Genomic DNA, 6,092 nt, shown 5'->3' on the forward strand with positions numbered 1-6,092 from the left:
ACCTGCGGAGTTTTCCTGTATTTTAGAATATTTGCTATGAATGTTGTTTTGTAGCATGGTTCTATGAAGTTTGAAACACCTGTCGGACGTGATTTCATAGTATTGTGAATGCCGTTTGTGAAATGCTGCTCCGGGAACCCACCATTCAAAATAAAGTTCCCACTTTTTCGGCTAGAACTTCTGTGCTTTTTACAGCCGCAAGGAAATGAGAAACTGAGCATCCGAAGTTTTTCCTATTACGCCATATATCCCAAGTAACCCATAGAGTTTGTGCACAGGAGCTATGTCTGTGTGCAAAACAGTCCTCTGGTTCCATTTCATTGTAACGTTGGTGTAATGTACTAGAGATTCTATGCACTTCAAGCAACAAATCAGGCAGTATAACAAGTTAAGAACTTAAGAACATAAGAACTAGCCTGCTGGATCAGACCAGAGTCCCTCTAGTCCAGCACTCTGCTACTCGCAGTGGCCCACCAGGTGCCTTTGGGAGCTCACGTGCAGGATGTGAAAACACTGGCCTTCTGCTGCTGCTGCTGCTCCTGAGCACCTGGTCTGCTAAGGCATTTGCAATCTGAGATCAAGGCAGATCAAGATTGGTAGCCATAGATCGACTTCTCCTCCATAAATCTGTCCAAGCCCTTTTTAAAGCTATCCAGGTTAGTGGCCATCACCACCTCCTGTGGCAGCATATTCCAAACACCAATCACACGTTGTGTGAAGAAGTGTTTCCTTTTATTAGTCCTAATTCTCTCCCTCCCCGCTCGCCAGCGTGCATTTTTTTCAGTATAGCCAGCCCCCCCTGGTTCTAGTATTGTGAGAAAGAGAGAAAAATTTCTCTCTGTCAACATTTTCTACCCCATGCATAATTTTACAGACTTCAATCATATCCCCCCTCAGACGTCTCCTCTCCAAACTAAAGAGTCCCAAACGCTGCAGCCTCTCCTCATAAGGAAGGTACTCCAATCCTTCAATCATCCTCGTTGCCCTTCTCTGCACTTTTTCTATCTCTTCAATATCCTTTTTGAGTTGACTTTAAGCAAGAGATAAGTCAACAAAGCTGTCATAGGTGTTGCCTCGAGCGTCATGCCCCCCCCCCATGCCTCTGGCAGCAGGTAGTGAGGAGGGTGAGAGAGTGGCCCCATCAGGTGAGTTGGGCAGGAGGAGCAGGAGGAAGGGAGAGAGTTATAGAAAACAGTTGGTGGGAGGGAGGGAGGGAATGGGGCAAGGCAGGGCAGGAAAAGTAAGGGCAAGCAGTGGAGCCAAAAGAGGGAAGGAACAGAATGGAACTGCCAACCCTCTGTGAGTTTCCCACTTGTATGATATTGGTGGATCCCCCACTGAGAAATTAAACCGGATACACCCCAGCTCCAAAAAGATGCAGCACCTTTTTATCACGGTTTTATCTCCCTCCCCACTGCAGCATGTGTCTAGTGAGGACCTCGAAGTCTGTCACGGTTTCAAGCAATGCCACACTCCCCACCAACGTGCGATCTGCTCAGTGGATCTTTTCTTCCTCGTCCTGATTGGCTGTTGTGTTTGGGCGGGAACTTTTTAAAAACTTTTTTTTTTGCACACAGCTACGTCGCTACGTAGAGGCATAGGCAGAATTTCCCTGCCTCTGCGTTTGAGCAGCTTTCTTCCGATTGGCTATTGTGTTGGAGCAGGAACAATACTCCGTGCTTGGTTTGTTTTCACGCGCAGCTTTGTAGATGCGCAGCTTCATCATTCTAAACCAGTTGTAGCTACGCTCGTGTGCACGTTTGCTGTTCCCCTCTCTGCAGAAGTGTTTATTCGTAGCCACAGCCAGCGCCCACTGCGCTCTGATTGGCTGGAAGGCTCCACATCACTCCCTAGGGCTGGAAAAATAAGCCAATTCTGTCCCCTGAATCTCCCCACCAAACTGGCTTCAGTGCGTGTTTTTCAAAAAGCTGCACTTCCATGCAGGTTTTTGAAAAACGCCTAATAAGGGGACCAGCGCGCTCCAGATTTTAAAAAATGCATGGTAGCAACAGTATGCAGGAATCCTGGGGTACCTGCTTGTATTACAACACTAGCTTGGATGGACTACAGCCCACTTCTATAGATGCTCCAAGGGAATCCTCACGATGCATGACCAGTCTTTGAGTCTTCAGTACCTGTTCCCCCAGGATCTCCTTTGCAAGACAACCCAAGACGCTAGTCAGGCAGGGCTCAACATTTTTGCTTTGGAATTTTATTACAATGTGTTAAGTGCAGCCACAAAATGGCTGCCAAAGAAGGCAGACAAAGCCAGCCACAAAATGGTTGCTGCAGCTTACTTCACACAGTGAGGATTTGTGTATGTAAGCACCAGCTACTGCCTAACGTTTATTTTAAAAAATCTGCCAAGCCAATCAAAAGCCTTGCTGGACAAAAGACCCACCTGGCCTTTTTTATCTGGCCAAGACCCACCCACTTGGTCAAAACACTTGGTGCACACAAGGAAAAGTGTTGACAGGCATCTTGGCACACAAGGCCCCACCTTGGCAGGGGCAGTAGTAAAGGATCTCTGGCTGACCCTATGGCTTTACCCAAGTCAGTTTTCTGGACCAACATGACATTGATGCAGTCTTTCCTCAGTAAGTGATGATCAATAAGTCACTAACAGAAGATGTCATTTCAGACATTAACTTATTGTTACCGCGCTGCCTGGGTAACTTTTATTCTCCCAGATCAACCAGCTCTCAGCAGTGCAGAGGAACAGAAACAGGACCCAACACAGCGAGAATAGTGAAAAATAAAAATGAGTTTATTGAGATGCTGACCTACGTGTCAGCACCTCCGCACCACAGCAACTGGCACTGCCTAGCAGCTTTACAACAACTTTTATACACTTTCTCCCGCCCGGGAGTCCGGGGGAACACAAGACAGCCTGCAACCATTCATTTACAGATACAAGGGAACCAATTAGAGTTCTTGAATTTCGCGGCAGAGACGGGGCGAGGTGATGACGTAGGCACAAGCAGGAAAAACACACAAAAGAGTCCTTTGGGTGCTTGGGGCCAGGAAACAAAACCTAACGACGACGGCACCCTTATCTGCCTGCTGGTGGGATTAAGGCAGATGGAGGCGCTTCTTCCGGGGTCTCTTTTGTCCAACGTCCATTCATGGTTTTAGCAAATGAAAGGGACATGCCCAGGTGGAGCAGGGGTGGATTCCTGCCTTGAGCAAAGGAGGTTCCATGCAGACACAAATACAGAATACAACTGTAATTCCTAAATTCTACCTAATACAACTTGTTCCTATCTAACTTATAAAGCAATAAAACATAATTTCACCTTTATTAACAAGATCAGAAATGGAATAATCCATTTCTGACTCCGCTATCATTATGAGTGACACTCCTTATTTCCTGGTGTGATATCAGCCCACCTGAGGTCGGGCTGATTTTTGGCATCACTGGGCAACAGGGTTGCCATGTTCTCCCTGGTGACCAGCAAGGAATGGGAGATTAGGGTTACCAGATCCAGACTGGGAATCACCTGGAGGTTTGAGGGTAGATCCTGAGGAGGACAGGGCTGTCATTGGGGAACATTGCCATAGAATCTACCCTCCAAAGCTTCCATTTTCTCCAGGAGAACTGCTCGATGTAGTCTGGAGATGAGCTGTAATTCCAGGGGATCCCCAATTCCCACCTGGAGGGCGGAATCTATACGGGGCAGTGAGCAGGTCAGTAGCCACGGTGGCACAAAAGGGGGCTGAGCCCTATCAATCATTTGTCATGCCCCTCCAATCAAAACTAGGGTTGGTGTGAAACCCATCACGAGTCCTTCAAGTGTAAACGTTCCATGTAAGAAGAGGAAGGAGCTGAGGTAAAAAAAAGATGTGAATCACATTCTAAATTTTCCAAATGTGAATTCTCTATGCAACTGGCTAGAACAGAAAGAGCGGCCGCGAATCAGCACAGCTGAAGTTGCTGCTCGGGATGGGCAGGAAGGAGTCCCCAGCTTCAGCCCCGGTATGGAACCTATAAAGGTCCTGGCCAGCCTTTGTGCCGGCCGTGTGCTTGGGCCGGCCAGCGACTTCTCCATGCAACTGGCTAGAACAGAATTAGTAGTTGTGTCCTAATTATGAATGGCACTCCTTATTTCTGAAGTGACTTAATTAAAAAAAAAACAAAACTGTGAGTGGCATAGGATGTCTGAAACCTTTTTTGCACTTTTTAAATTTTGGTAGTCCTAGATCACAGGTGTCAAACTTGCGGCCCTCCAGATGTTATGGACTACCGTTCCCATTGTCCCCTGCCAGCATGATGCTGGCAGGGGACGATGGGAACTGTAGTCCATAACATCTGGAGGGCCGTGAGTTTGACACCTATTTTTTTATTTTATTTATTTATCAGTCTTATATACCGCCCAATCCCCGAAGGGCTCTATGTCCCAGATCTATTGTTTTGCCCTCATGCTGTTCAATTATAGTACGGGCATCCAACTCTAACCCTGCAGGTGTTCAAGGACTATGATTCCCATCAGCCACTGACGGCCAATTGGAGGAGCAGAGTTGGCCATCTCTGCTTTATACCATGTCTAAAGCATGGATATATTTGTTATGCCATACATACCATGTATATACCCTGCTTTATACCACGTATATACCTTAAGTCGGAGGTACATCTGGCGGGCCAGAATTGGCCATCCCTGCTTCATACCACGTCTAAAGCACAGATATTTATGTAATGCCATGTATACACCTTGAGTCTCAAGTACAACAATCGGTAAATAAAGAACAAAGCACAAAGCAAATTAAAAAAATAAAAGAAAAGAAATGATGGGCTGACCACCACTGTACTCATTTGCCTGATATGAACATATAGCTTATAATGTTTTAAGCCATATATTTAATCATATAAAGTATATTAGAGGTAATTTATAAAAGATTAATAAGATGCTGTTAGTTAAACAAAGAACTGTAATTTTATTAGTAGAGAGGCTTTGCTTAGAAGAAGGGGGGGGTGGAGATTTCTGCACTTTTCAGTAAAGTCTGATAAACAGAAAGGTAATTTAAAGGGCACCGAGAAACGAAACTCAGAGCAGCCTGACATTGGCCTTGAGTTAAAAGAAATAAGGCCCCACCGAGGAGATAAGAAATTAGCAGAAGACTCGATTGCTATAGAAACCAGCAGTTGTTATAGAAATTTTGTACATGAGGTGTTTTAGACTCAAGTTACATTAGAAATATGGGATGGAAAGGTGTGGTAAGAGGTGGGATAAGATGACCAGGTCTGTACGTTCACTTGACTCAAACCAATGAGCAAGAAGACAAGGGCTGATTCCGCACACGCAGAATAATGCACTTTCAAGCTGCTTTCAGGACTCTTTGAAGCGGTGCGGAATGGCAAAAACAGTTGTGAAAGCAGCTTGAAAGTGCATTATTCTGCGTGTGCGGAATGAGCCAAGGAGGGATATTTGTAAGAGGGTATAAATTATGTTACGCAAGCCACAGCCCCTTTGAACCTCCTCCTCCCTGTCGCTACCAGAGGAGAGTTCCCTCTTCTGCGCAGAATTGAACAATAAAACTCTGATCACTGAAGAAGCTTATGGATGGTTATTTCTGAGTAACCAGACAGAGCCTTAGCTCTGAACACAGGACCTAGCCCTGCGCCTAACATGCCTGCCCCAGTGACAATTTAGTGAGCAACATCTCCACAGGTGACAGTATCCTTGTGAACTGGGCTAATGTTTTTTTATTCAAAAGCCTCCTATTTTCCTTCACAGTTGCCGTCCTCAATGAAGGACGGGGTGCAAAAAGAGCGAAATCCAAGGAAGGAAGGAAGGTCACGTGACTGGCAGGTGCCGCTCGGCAGAATCGAACCCTCCGCCCCTGGATCAGCGCTTCCCCTCAAGAAACCCCCAACAGGAGCCTCCCTCTCGACCTCGTCCTTCCCCCAGCCCCGGTGGGCGGGGCGAGCCGGCTCCGCCTCCCCTCCCCCCTCGGAGGAGCGTTTCTGAGGAGGAGTCCTTTTGATTGGCTGGCGCCTCAACAGGGCGGGAGTTCAGGAGGCCGTTTGGGTTTTGGCGCGCGGAGGCGGAGCGTCGCCTGAGGGGGTTTCCTGAGGGGGCGGTCTCCTGGGTCTC

The sequence above is a fragment of the Sphaerodactylus townsendi genome, linkage group LG11 (assembly GCF_021028975.2).
Source record: "Sphaerodactylus townsendi isolate TG3544 linkage group LG11, MPM_Stown_v2.3, whole genome shotgun sequence".
NCBI classification, from domain to species: domain Eukaryota; kingdom Metazoa; phylum Chordata; class Lepidosauria; order Squamata; family Sphaerodactylidae; genus Sphaerodactylus; species Sphaerodactylus townsendi.